This window comes from Sciurus carolinensis, unplaced genomic scaffold (assembly GCF_902686445.1).
Source record: "Sciurus carolinensis unplaced genomic scaffold, mSciCar1.2, whole genome shotgun sequence".
Classification (NCBI taxonomy): domain Eukaryota; kingdom Metazoa; phylum Chordata; class Mammalia; order Rodentia; family Sciuridae; genus Sciurus; species Sciurus carolinensis.
The window spans coordinates 217,934-232,930 of record NW_025920306.1 but is presented as its reverse complement, the minus strand read 5'-3'; the positions used below and the strand labels follow the sequence as shown (position 1 = coordinate 232,930).

The following is a 14,997-nucleotide window of genomic DNA, read 5'->3' as shown; positions in this document are numbered from 1 at the left end:
TAAGCCTCTTGTACTTGGTTTTCCATTTCATTCTTTAGATTTGGGAAATTTTCTGATATTATTTCATTGAATAGATTGTTCATTCCTTTGGTTTGTTTCTCTAAGCCTTCCTCAATCCCAATAATTCTTAAATTTGGCCTTTTCATGATATCCCATAATTCTTGTAGATTCTCTTCATGATTTCTTACCAACTTTTCTTTTTGGCCAACTTTGTTTTCAAGATTAAATAATTTGTCTTCAGTGTCTGAGGTTCTGTCTTCCAGGTGTTCTATCCTATTGGTTATGCTTTCTTTGGAGTTTTTAACTTGGTTTATTGTTTCCTTCATTTCAAGTATTTCAGTTTGCTTTTTTTTCAGTATCTCTAACTCTTTATTGAAATGATCTCTGCTTCCTGTATTTGCTCTTTTAACTTTTGATTGATGCGATCATTTAATGCCTGCATTTGCTCTTTCATCTCCTCCTTCAATGCCTGCACTTGCTCTTTCATCTCCTCATTTGCTTCCCTGATCATTTTAATCACGTACATTCTGAACTCCCTTTCTGTCATTTCTTCTGCTGTGCTGTCATTGGGTTTTATTGATGTAGTATCTAGGTTTGTTTCAGACATTTTCTTCCCCTGTTTTCTCATATTGGTCAGCTGTCAGTGGGAACCTGAGATATTGCAGATTTCCGCTATTGACTTATAGTGTCCCGGTAGATTTCCAGTGTTTCACCTCCCAGCCTTCAGTAGCCTGATGTCTTGGAGGAATTTGATAATGCAGTGCATCCGAAGAAAGCTGCCCCTATTCCCCTACTGGTTTCAGGGCTTGGAGCTGGCTCTGTGCGGAAAGGCTCTCACCCGGGGCCTGCACCCTGCAGCTGGCCGTGTGGGAGGAGCCCAGCGCCGGAGTGTGGAAGGCACCTGGGGGAGACTCTAGCTGCCCTGCCCTGCTCTGATAAGCCACCCCTATCTGTTCCTGCCACCCGGGCTGAACTTTACCCAGTGGTCAGACTCACCCTTGGCTCTATTTCAGTCCGAGTCTCTCAATGCCTCCCCTTCTTAACTCCTGGCTTCTGGAGCGACTGGGGATGCAGTCAACCTCTAGGCTGCCATCTTGGATTGCCCCGTGGAAAGAGCCTGCGGCCGGAGTGGGCAGAGCCGCCTGAAGAGGTCTCTGGCTGCCCTGCCCTGATCCCAGAGGCTGCTTGCAGATTGAAGCTCTCCATTGGTTCGGGGACTTGTGGCTGGTTCTATGTAGAAAGCCTCTTACTGGGCGGTCTGGTCTGAGAAGCTAGCCTTGAAAGGCGCCTCCCACCACAGGGGTCCAGGCTACTTGGGGAAGTCTCTGGCTGCCCTATTCTGGTCCCTGAAGCTGCTTGCGTGCCGGAGTACGCTGCACTGTGCTGGCTCCGGGACTTGGAGCTTGTTCTGGTCAGAAAGGCTCTCACTAGGGGCCCTGCTCCGAGAACCTGGAGAAGCTGTCTGTGTGGGCGGGGCCCACCGCCGGAGTGTGCAGGGCTGCCTGTGGAAGACTCTAGCTGCCCTGCCTGGCTCCGCTAAGCCACCTCTATCTGGGCCTGCCACCCGGGCCGAGCTTTACCCAGTGGGCAGACTCACTCGTGGCTCTAGCTCAGTCCGAGTCTCTCAATGCCTCCCCTTCTTAACTCCTGGGTTCTGGAGCAACTGGGGGTGCAGTCACCCTCTAGGCCGCCATCTTGGATCACCTGAACTTCTTATTTGAGCTTTGGTGCTGACCCTGATGGGGTTGTTAAATACAGTGCTGGCCAAAGTATTCAGGATCTCAGAGGTTTGTCCTCCTGTGTTTCCAGGCTTCCTGGCATGGGTCTGGATGCCAGGACCCAGGAGTAGAGTGCAAGTGAGACTAGTTTCCTAAACACAAGTTATACACATACACTCCACACAAACTGGTATTGTTTCACATTTTAACATTTCTGAATTCAGACAATTGCAACATGTCAAAAATTGTTTTAGTGGCAGGTCAAATAATGGGATATACTGGATCAGATGAGGGGTAGTGAGCTCCTGGGAATGGGGGCCCCGCTTATCCCACATCACTAGGAGGCCATTTCTGGAGGAATGGAGGGATGGAACCTAGAGAATGCAAGGACTTCTCTCCCCTGTCTCTCTAACCCTTCTTCTACAAGAGGCCAGGTGATTAAGCAGCCTGTGGTTATTATACTGTTCCCCAGAGAAATGTCTCACATATGACACTTGAACCTGTTCATTTTGACTCATTCATTTCCTTAGATCACTTTTTCTAATATGTGGGTTGAAATCTTCTAGGATGTACAGAAAGAGTCCTTGGTAATGGGTTAGCCATCAATGAATGGTACCTCCTGGGTGCTGGGTGCCTACTGGGTGGATATCTGCACCTCAAAGGTGTTGGGTGGACATCTGATACTTCCTGGGTGCTGAGTTCTTTCTGGGTGGATGTCTGACACACACAGAGCATTGGGTTCTATGCTGGGTGAATGCCTTGTACCTTCTGGATGCTGGATGGAGGTCTGGACCTCCTGGGAGCTGGGTACATGAATGGCACCTTTCATGTTTTCAGGGCTATGCCATGTTATTGCAGTGTTCTCTCATTTTCTGTTTATAGAACATTAGAAGCATGTAAGTTACTTCCATTTTGGTCACAGTAATAGTGAGCATCAGGAACTAAATCAGTATCTGAGCCCTATATTAGGCCTGGGGGTATTTGGGACCCCTGTCCTCTTTGCTGTAGTTAGTGTGCCTTGGGCGGGCCTTCATCTTACTGGTCTGGGAATTCTTATGTGGAGGGAGGCCTGAGAGCACCTCCCTGCCCAGAGCCATCCCTTCTAGCAAAGAGCAGTCTGTGCCCTCTCTAGACTATAGCCCACCTGCCTGTTTCAGCCTATGAAACTCCTACTCTGAACCTGACTTGGGAAGTGTGTCTACAGAATGAGGCTATCACAGACTTGCCTCATGGGGTCAAGGAAATTTCAGGCAAAGATGTGAGGGCATGTGGCAACTTCCCAACACTTATTTACATAGCTGTGATCATGTGTCTTTAGGATGTGAAGAACTGAGGCAGGAGCCTGAGACTTGGGAGGTGAGGTCTAGTCCCATTTTGTCAAAATTAGCTTTTATCCTTAAATAAACCATTTAATCTCTTAAGTAACTTTTTGTAAGTCAGGATGATTGTTCTTACACTGTCTACCTCTGGGAGTTTTGAAACCATCTGTGAAAGCTGCAGAATGGCAGGCATCTCCCTGCCATGGCCATCAGTATCAGCCTCTTGCTGGATCAGTTGATATGGTTTGGATGCTTGGCTGGCTACTTTGGCTTCTTTGGGAACCATTCTGCTTTCTTTTGTTGGCTTATTCAGACTTACTCAAAGATTTCATGTAATGAGCTATGGAAAAAGCCTGAAGTTAGGTGTGGTAGCATGATGGGGAGGGATTAGGGGCATATCTTTGGGATTGTGCACTTTAGGTGGAATTGTGTTTGTTTGTATCTTATCATCCCAACACAAATACACAATGCAGTGTTCTAATTTGAAAGGGAAAGTCCTGATCAGGGAATGCTGGCTTTTCCTGCATGGCCTGGGTAGAATATTTACAAAATATTTTTTCTGCAAAGGGCCAGTAGTAGATCTTTTAGGCCTTATGGGTCATGAACTTGTTACAGTTATGCAGCTCTGTTGTGGTCATAAAATGGAAACTCCCGCCCCCGCTGGAGAGGTAAACACAGACAACTGGGATCATCATAGAGGTGGCTGCTCAGCAGAGCGCTTGGAGTCGGAGCAACCACTGGGGCTCTGGGCAGCAGCCTGAGGAGGAGCTGCGTGGCGAGCTGCTTGGACTAGGAATGACCACTTCTGAACACCGGGGGGCTGCCCAGAGAAAGAGGAGGAGCACGGCGGGTCGCTTGGTCTAGAGTGACTGCATCAGAGCCACAGGCGGTTGCCAGTGGAGGAGGCGAGTGGTGAGTTGATTGAACTCAGAGCGACCGCTCCTGAACACTGGTGGCCTGCCTGGAGGAGGAGCGCGGTGGGTCACTTGGTCTCGGAGTCACCGCTCCTGAACACCTGGGGGACTACCCCGAGGAGGAGGAGGAGGAACAGGGCAGGTCACTTGGACTCGGAGTGACTGCCTAGGGCTACAGGCCGTTGGCAGGAGGAGGAGACCCGAAGTGAGTTGTTTGGACTCCTAGTGACTGTGTCGGAAACCAGGCGGCTGTCCGGAGAAGGAGGTGTGTGGCGGGTCTCTGGGCCTCAGAGCTATTGTACGGGGCTCCAGGTGGCGACTCAGAGGAGGGGCCACATAACCAGGCGATTAGGTGCAGAGCAGGGTCCCAGGAGCTAGGCGGCTTCTTACTGTAAGAGCCGCACAGAGACACGCCTAGGGCAGAGCGAAGTTTCCAGGACTGCGGGCAGATTCTCTGAGGAGAGGCAGCCTAAGGAGACTCGCCTGCGAAGGGTGAGGCTCCCAGGCCCAGGAGGTAGGTCCAGGCCCCTGGGAACATTGCAGAGGAAGACAGCCCAGCCCAGGTGGTAGTTGAAGATGGAGGGGAACCTCTAGGAGGGGAACTGACCAGCGAGACCTCCCCACTGGGTGAGTCTTCCCTGCCGGGTGAGGTTTCCCCACAGGGACGGTAAAACCAGAGACACAGGCACAAACAGGCCTTGAATCAGCCCGCAGCCTAGTTCCCAGTTGGATGACCATTGGTCAACAAGTGGAGGCACCTCTGCCCACTATCAGGGAATATACCCCACCTGAGGGTCACCACACCTAGAGAGGCAGCTTCTTCATGGAGCTCCGCATTATCAACTTCCTCCAAGACATCAGGCTACTGAAGGATAAGAGGGGATATACTAGCAATCTTCAGGGACATTATAAGTCGATAGAGGAAATCTGCAATATATTAATGACCCAATGATAACTGAACAATATGAGAAAACAAGGGAAGAAAATGCCCCAAACAAATCTAGATGTTACATCAATAAAATCCAACGACAGCATGGCAGAAGAAATGACAGAAAGGGAGTTCAGAATGTACATAATTAAAATGATTAGGGAAGCAAACGATGAGATGAAAGAGCAAATGCAGGCATTGAAAGATCGCACCAATTGACAGTTAACACAGCAAATACAGGAAGCAAAAGATCATTTCTATAAAGAGTTAGAGATATTGAAAACAAACCAAACAGAAATCCTTGAAATGAAGGAAACAATAAACCAAATTAAGAACTCCATAGAAAGCATAAACAAGAGGATAGAATACCTGGAAGACAGAACTTCAGATATTGAAGACAAAATAATTAACCTTGAAAACAAAGTTGAACACACAAAGAAGATGGTAAGAAATCATGACCAGAATCTCCAAGAACTATGGGATATCATGAAAAGGCCAAATTTCAGAATTATTGGGATTGAGGAAGGCTTAGAGAAACAAACCAAAGGAATAAACAATCTATTCAATGATATAATATCAGAAAATTTCCCAAATCTGAAGAATGAAATGGAAAATCAAGTCCAAGAGGCTTATAGGACTCCAAATACACAAAATTACAACAGACCCACACCAAGGCACATTATAATGAAAATACCTAACATACAAAATAAAGACAGAATTTGAAAACCTGTGAGAGAAAAGAACCAAATTACATTCAGGGGGAAACCAATACGGATATCAGCAGATTTTTCAATCCAGACCCTAAAAGCTAGAAGGGCCTGGAACAACATTTTTCAAGTTCTGAAAGAAAATGGATGCCAACCAAGAATTTTATATACACAGCAAAACTTACCTTCAAATTTGATGATGAAATAAAATCATTCCATGATAATCAAAAGCTAAAAGAATTTTCAAAAGGAAAGTCAGCATTACAGAACATTCTCAGCAAAATATTCCATTAGGAAGAGATAAAAAATAAAGAAGCAAATCAGCAAAGGGAGGAATTATCCTAAAGGAACTGTCAAATAAAGGAGGAACCAAGTTGTGTCAAAAAATAATTAAATAAATAAATAAAATTTTAAATGTGAACCAAATGACTGGGAATACAAATCATATCTCAATAATACCCTGAATGTTAATGGCCTGAATTCATCAATCAAAAGACATAGACTGGCAGATTGGATTAAAAAGAAAGATCCAACAATATGTTGCCTGCAAGAGACTCACCTCATAGAAAGAGATACCCATAGACTAAAGGTGAAAGGATGGGGAAAAACATACCATGCACATGGACTCAGCAAATAAGCTGGAGTATCCATCCTCATTTCAGATAATGTGGACTTCAAGCCAATGTTAGTTAGAATGGATAAAGAAGGACATTTCATACTGCTTAAGGGAAGCATAAATCAGCAAGATATAACAATCATAAACATCTATGCCCCAAACAGTGGCTCATCCATGTATGTTAAACAAATCCTTCTCAATTTTAGAAACCAAATAGACCATGACACAATAATACTAGGTGATTTTAACATGCCTCTCTCACCACTGGACAGATCTTCCAAACAAAAATTGAACAAAGAAACCATAGATCTCAATAACACAATCAATAATTTAGACTTAACAGACATTTATAGAATATACCATCCACCCAAGAGTGAATACACTTTCTTCTCAGCAGCACATGGATCCTTCTCTAAAACAGACCATATATTATGCCACAAAGCTAATGTCAGCAAATACAAGAAGATAGAGACACTACCTTGTATTCTATCAGATCATAATGGATTGAAGTTACAAATTAATGAAAGAGTAAAAAACAGAAACTACTCCAACACCTGGAGATTAAACAATATGCTATTATATGATGAATGGATAACAGAAGATATTAGGAAGGAAATTAAAAAAATTCTTAGAGGTAAATGAGAACAAAGAAACATCATATCAAAATCTCTGGGACACTATGAAAGCAGATCCTAGAGGAAAATTTATTTCATGGAGTGCATTTAATAAAAGAAGTAAAATTCAACAAATAAACGACCTAACACTACAGCTCAAAGCCCTAGAAAAACAAGAACAGACCAACACCAAAAGTAGTAGGAGACAGGAAATAGTTAAACTGAGAGCTGAAATCAACGAAATTGAAATGAAAGAAACAATACAAAAAATTGACAAAATAAATAGTTGGTTCTTCGAAAAAATAAACAAAATTGATAAACCGTTAGCCACACTAACAAAGAGAAGACGAGAGAAAACCCAAATCACTAAAATTCGGAATGAACAAGAAATATCACAACAGATATGACTGAAATACAAAACATAATTAGAAGCTATTTTCAAAATCTGTACTCCAACAAAATAGAAAATGTCAAAGACATCAACAGGTTTGTAGAGACATATGAATTGCCTAAACTGAATGAGGAGGACATACACAATTTAAATAGACCAATTTCAAGTAATGAAATAGAAGAAGTCATCAAAAGCCTACCAACAAAGAAAAGTCCAGGACCAGATGGGTTCTCAGACGAGTTCTACGAAACCTTTAAAGAAGAGCTCATTCCAATACTCCTCAAAGTATTCCATAAAATAGAAGAGGAAAGAACCCTCCCAAACTCATTCTATGAAGCCAATATTACCCTGATACCTAAACCAGACAGAGACACATCGAGGAAAGAAAATTTCAGACCAATATCCTTAATGAACATCGACGCAAAAATTCTCAACAAAATTTTAGCAAATCGCATACAAAAACATATTAAAAAGATAGTGCACCATGATCAAGTGGGTTTCATCCCAGGGATGCAAGGTTGGTTCAACATCAGGAAATCAATAAATGTAATTCACCATATCAATAGAGTTAAAATCAAGAATCACATGATTATTTCAATAGATGCAGAAAAAGCATTTGATAAAATACAGCACCCCTTCATGCTCAAAACACTAGAAAAAATAGGGATAGTGGGAATATTCCTTAACATTATAAAGGTCATCGATGCTAAGCCCATGGCTAACATCATTCTAAATGGTGAAAAACTGAAAGCGTTCCCCCTAAAAACTGGAACAAGCTAGGCATGCCCTCTTTCACATCTTTTCAATATTGTCCTTGAAACTCTACCCAGAGCAATTAGACAGACCAGAGAAATTAAAGGGATATGAATAGGAAAAGAAGAACTCAAACTATCCCTATTTGCTGATGATATGATTGTATACTTAGAGGAACCAGGAAATTCCACCAGAAAACTTTTAGATCTCATAAGTGAATTCAGTAAAGTAGCGGGATATAAGATCAATGCACATAAATCTAAGGCATTTTTATACATAAGCGATGAATCTTCAGAAAGAGAAATCAGGAAAACTTCCCCATTCACAATAGCTTCGAAAAAAATAAAATACTTGGGAATCAATCTCACAAAAGAGGTGAAAGACCTCTACAATGAGAACTACAGAACACTAAAGAAAGAAATGAAAGAACACCTTAGAAGATGGAAAGATCTCCCATGTTCTTAGATAGGAAGAATTAATATTGTCAAAATGGCCATACTACCAAAAGTTCTATACAGATTCAATGCAATTCCAATGAAAATCCCAATGATTTACCTTACAGAAATAGAGCAAGCAATTATGAAATTCATCTGGAAGAATAAAAAACCCAGAATAGCTAAAGCAATCCTTGGCAGAAAGAGTGAAGCAGGGGGTATTGCAATACCAGATCTTCAACTCTACTACAAAGCAATAGTAACAAAACGGCATGGTATTGGTACCAAAATAGAAAGGTAGATCAATGGTACAGAATAGAGGACACGGACACAAACCCAAATAAATACAATTTTCTCATACTAGACAAAGGTGCCAAAAATATGCAATGGAGAGAAGATATTCTCTTCAACAAATGGTGCTGGGAGAATTGGAAATCCATATGCAACAGAATGAAACTAAACCCATATCTCTCACAATGCACGAAACTAAACTCAAAATGGATTAAGGATCTTGGAATCAGACCAGAGACCTTGCATCTTACAGAAGAAAAAGTAGTTCCAGAGCTTCAACATGTCGGCTTAGGACCAGATTTCCTCAATAGGACTCCCATAGCACAAGAAATAAAAGCAAGAATTAATAACTGGGATAGATTCAAGCTAAAAAGCTTTCTCTCAGCAAAGGAAACTATCAGCAGTGTGATGAAAGAGCCTACAGAGTGGGAGAAAATCTTTGCCAATCATACTTCTTATAGAGCACTAATCTCCAGAATCTATAAAGAACTCAAAAAACTCTACACCAAGAATGCAAATTATCCAATCGACAAATGGGCTAAGGAAATGAATAGACACTTCACAGAAGAAGATCTACAAGCAACCAACAAACATATTGAAAAATGTTCAACATCTCTAGTAATAAGAGAAATGCAAATCAAAACCACCCTAAGATTCCATCTCACCCCAATTAGAATGGCGATTATCAAGAATACAAGCAACAACAGGTGTTGGCGAGGATGTGGGGAGAAAGGTACACTCTTACATTGCTGGTGGGGCTGCAAATTAGTGCAGCCACTCTGGAAAGCAGTGTGGAGATTCCTTAGAAAACTTGGAATGGAAACACCATTTGACCCAGCTATCCCACTCCTTGGCCTATACCCAAAGGACTTAAAATCAGCATATTACAGAGATACAGCCACATCAATGTTCATAGTTGCTCAGTTCACAATAGCCAGATTGTGGAACCAACCTAGATGTCCTTCAATTGATGAATGGATAAAGAAAATGTGGTATATATGTACAATGGAATATTACTCAGCCATAAAGAATGATAAAATTTGACACATAATGGGGGGTGGGAAGGGTTAGTGTTGGGGTTGGAGTTGGGTTTAGGGAGGGGGGCAGGAATGGAGGAAGGAAGGACTGTATAGATGGAGGAGAAGGGTGGGAGGGGAGGAGGGGAAGGGAAAAATGGCAGAATGAATCAAACAACATTACCGTATGTAAATTTATGATTACACAAATGGTATGCCTTTACGCCATGTACAAACAGAGAATCAACATGTATCCCATTTGTTTACAATAAAAAAAAAAAGAAAATGCAGGTTGTTGTCATCCGTTAAGGAGCAAAAGTCAAAGTAGTATTTGGCATAAACACTGGCAGGAACATTAATATTAAACTGGACTAGCTCCAAGAAATGCCTTTCCATCTCATTCAGGTCCTTTACTGTAATGTCCTTGAGGATCTGGCAGTAGTCAACATTCTATACAGCCTGATTATCCCAAACCTTGAAGGCAAGAATGGCTCCCAATACAATTACTTTCCAGTTAGTGGGACAAATGTTGGTTTCAGCATAAGTTAAAAGCCTCTCTAAGTAGACCAAATTTACTATTGCACTTTCAGCTCTTATCTGTGCAACACTACAGTGTCCAAACAAATAAATTTGTGTTTAGGGTCATGCTTCAATTATTCCTCTGGAAACTTTTCTCATGTGAGTGGATGTGTTCTCTCATCAAATATATCCAGGGATCTATTTGCATCTCTGTTCTTTATGTGGTAATATATTTCTAAGGTTGCACATTTTATTGATTATTTATTTATAGATTAGGCTGGCTGACTGTGCAGTCATCTAGAAATATCATTGAGCATGAACTATAATTTTTAGTAAGCTGCCCTGGAGATACATGGTTTAAATGGGCGCTCTTCCTCTTTTCACGCACATCTGTCTGAGATTTGCTCAGGAAAATTGTGTTTGCCCTTGGGTGGTCAGAAGGGTTAGAAAAAGCAATCATGATATTCTTTTGAAAAAATAAGAGGCTCAGAGTAGCCAAAACAATCCTTATCAAGAACAGTGAAGCAGAAGGCATCACAATATCAGACCTTAAAATATACTACAGAGCCATAGTAATGAAAATGGCATGGTATTGGCATCAGGACATGTAGATCAATGGTACAGAATAGAAGACACAGAGACAAGCTCACATAAATACAGGTATCTCATACTAGACAAAGGTGCCAAAAAAATTCATTGGAGAAAAGATAGCCCATTCAACAAACGGTGTTGGGAAAACTGGAAATCCACATGTAGCAAAATGAAATTAAATCCCTATCTCTCACCCTGCACAAAAATCAACTCAAAGTGCATCAAAGACTTAGGCACTAGAACATAGACCATGTGCCTAATAGAAAAAAAAATAGGCCCAAATCTTTACCATGTCAGTTTAGGAACTGACTTCCTTAACAAGACTCCTAAAATGCAAGAAGTAAAATTAAGAATCAATAAATGGGATGGATTCAAACTAAAAAGCGTCCTCTCAGCAAAGGAGACACTCAATGACATGAAGAGAGAGCCTACAGAATGGGAGATAATCTTTACCACATGCACTTCAGATACAGCAATAATCTTCAGGATATATAAAGAACTCAAAAAGCTTAACCCAAAAAAACCAAATAACCCTACTAATAAGTGGGCTAAGGAACTGAACAGACACTTCACAGAAGAAATACAGTCGGTCAGCAAATATATGAAAAGATCTCTAGCAATTAGAGAAATGCAAATCAAAACTACTTTAAGATTTCATCTCACTCCAATCAGAATGGTAATTATCAAGAATACAAGCAATAATAAATGTTGGCAAAGATGTGAGGGAAAAAGACTCATACATTGCTGGTGGAACTGCAAATTTGTGTAACCACTATGGAAAGCAGTATGGAGAGTCCTCAGAACACTTGAAATGGAACCATCATGTTACCCAGCTATCCTACTCTTTGGTTTATACCCAAAGGACTTAAAATCAGCAAATTACAGTGATGCAGCCACATCAATGTTTATAGCAAATCAACTCACAATAGCCAAATTATGGAACCAACCTAGATGCCCTTCAACAGATGAATGGATAAAGAAAACGTGTTATGTACACACAATGGAATATTACTGAGTCTTAAAGAAGAATGAAATTATGGCATTTTCAGGTAAATGGATGGCGCTGGAAATATGCTATGTGAAATAAGCCAATCCCAAAAAATGAAAGGTCAAGTGTTTTCTCTGATATGCAGATGCTAATTCACAATAAGGTAGTGGGGATTAGGGAAGAATAGATGTACTTGGGGTTATGGAGGGGAGTGAAGGAAGGAGAGGGGGTATGGAAGTAAGAAGGATAGTAGAATGAATTTGACATTATTACCATATATATATGATTACACCACCAGTGAGATTCTACATCATGTACAACCCCAAGAGTGAGAAGCTGTGCTCCATTTATGTACTATCTGAATGCATTCTATTGTCATGTACAACTAATTAGAACAAATAAAATATAAAAAAATTAAAAAGAGGGACTTGATTCCAAAGCTAAATCTCTGGGCATCTCTCAGTCACTGATGTGCTACAGGTGGTGGCCCTCACTGGCTCTGAAATCTAAGCAGCTTCCACAGCAGTCGTTGCCAGCACTAAGGTCAGAACCACTGGGTCCCCAACCACAGTCTCATAGACCTCAGACTGGTAGTTTGGCTCCACCCACCCTGTGCGATGGCACAGCTTGTGGCTGGCATTGGGGGACACACAACAGCTCAGCATGTTCCCCAGGGGTCACCTCCCCTCCTCTCTGCTGCCGCCTGCACCTTTGTTCGCCCCCACCCATCCCCAACTCCATGGCATTCAGTGGCCGCCCCCTTCCCCAACAATGGCGGGGCCAGCACTGGTAGCCCTGGACTATGCCTCCTTTGATCACCTACCCATGTTGACACTGGCCTGGGTAGGGCTCTGGTCCCTGCAATACTTCCAATGCCACACCATGGCCACCTTCTCTGAGCTGACTAGTCTCTATCTAACACATTTAAACAAAGAAAAAATTACAAGGTAATAGGACTCTGTCAGCAGCATTATAATTGTAGGAATACTTGTTGTCTGTAGTTGACCAAAACATTGTCCTATAGCACAGGGCTGTACTTGTTTCAGGGTCTTCTTGGGCCTTTCTGTCAGCTTTTCATGACTCCTGGCAGTGCCCAGTAGCTGGGTTAAGTAAGACTCCTGGGTGAATGATCTCTTGCAGGGATGTGGCACAGGGGGCACATAATGCCAGACCACACCACAGCACACAACACAATACCACACCATTTCACGCTGTCCCACTTAACACCATGAAACACCACACTCTTACAGAACTGGGGCCTTCTGAGAAACTCAGGCAGTGCAAAGACTCCCCGTTCAAATCCCAATTCTTGAGATCAAATCAGTAAGATTTCAGAAATGTTGCTCAGAATAACAGGCATGGGTTAATTGAAGGAAAAGGGAAAGGGGACACCCTCAAGAGAGTGGATCCTCTTAGAGAAGAGAAGGACAATGAACCTCTCCTGCACTCCAGTTTTATTTGGGATCCCAGAAAACTTTCTGGGGAGTCCAACCCAAGTCTACCTCTTGATTTTTGACTGATAGCAAGATCACATCAGATTTTTAAGTCCCCACTGCCATGACAACTCTAGGTCACCTTGGCTCATGTTTACCAGTTCTAATTGGATTATTTCTTTAAAACTTTTTTAGTTGTAGATGGAGACAAAGCCTTTATTTTATTTATTTATTTTTATGTGGTGCTGAGGATTGAACCCAGTGCCTCACATGTGCTAGGCAAGCACTCTGACACTGAGCTATATTACCAACCTTCTAATTGAATTCTTAATCATACATTTTTAAAGATTCTATAGTTAGGAGGAATTATCATCAGCAGCCTACATTATTCACATTACCACATATTATTCACAAACCACAGAATCTGATCTATAAACAGGGTCACACAAGTCTCTCCCTTCAGAGTAACTTGTGTTCCTCTTATCAACATTATTTCCTGCTTGCATTTTCTTGTAGATAACAAGTAGTTTGCTGAGAAATGTGCCCACTTAGGTCAGACAGGGCTGCAGGTAAGTTGCTTTTTGGCAATGAAAGCATGTGGGGGTCAGAACAGTGAGCCCATTTTATAGAATTATTTTCTTAACCATGTGTCCCCACCATCCTCATCTGTCTGTCCCCTAACACCCACCACACAATGACACACCACACCATAGCACACAATACCACATCACACACAAAACATCACAATAATTACATAATGCTATACCTCATCATAGTACAAAATGCCACATATCAAAACACAATACCATATCACTCTATATCATACCACCTAATACCATGAAAAACCACACCACACAACACCACTTCATACCACATAACACAATATCCACTATGAAATGCCACATCATACTATATCATATAATATCACATATCATGACACAATATCACACCATCCTATAACCTACCACATGACATCACACATAACAACACAATGCTATACGACTCTACACAATACCATATAACACCACAAAACACCAGACTACAAAAACATCACTCCCGTCATAGAATGCCATACAACATTATACCACATAATACCACAAAATACCAGAGCACACAACAGCACACCACACAGTGCCACTTCCCATGCATCTACTGCCACTCAATTCCAGCCTGGTAGTACCTGTCTGTAAGAAACCCTTGGAACCAACAGAGGTTTCAGAAGGTGGTGATGACAATCCACCCAGTTGGAGGGAAAAACAAATGTTTGTTTGGACAATTTGCATCTGCTCCTTCATCCTACTTCAAACTGTATGACAGAGAACTCTGGATTATACTCAGAAACTCCTGTTACCAGCAAAATCTTAAATAATGCCAACAGATTCCCTAAGAGCCATATATTGACTTAATAAACACAGGCCCATTATATAGTATTTATCTTAGTTATGGATAACAAGTTATTGATTACAGTAAAGTAAACACTCAGACTTCTATATACAACATGCTGCAGACTGCTTCTGACAGGGGACAGACAGATGCCAATAGTGGGAACACGAGTTTAAGGGAATAATTCTATAAAAGGAGTCCACTGTCCTGACCCTCACATTCTTTCTTTTCCAAGAAGCAATTTACCTGAAACCCTGCCTGGCTTAATGTTGGGGGCTGTGCCATGTGGGCTGCGCTGGGATGGCACCTGGCGGCCAGCCAGAGGTTGCTTTGATCACATCGGCAGTGAGGAGGTTAATTAACATAAGCACACTCAGGTGAT

General features: G+C 41.9%; 1 pseudogene; it reads right to left on the bottom strand.

Moving 5' to 3' along the window:
- Nucleotides 1–9,983: 9,983 nt before the first annotated feature.
- Nucleotides 9,984–12,285, bottom strand: LOC124975560 (cyclin-Y-like protein 1; annotated as a pseudogene).
- Between the last annotated feature and the right edge of the window lie 2,712 nt (nucleotides 12,286–14,997).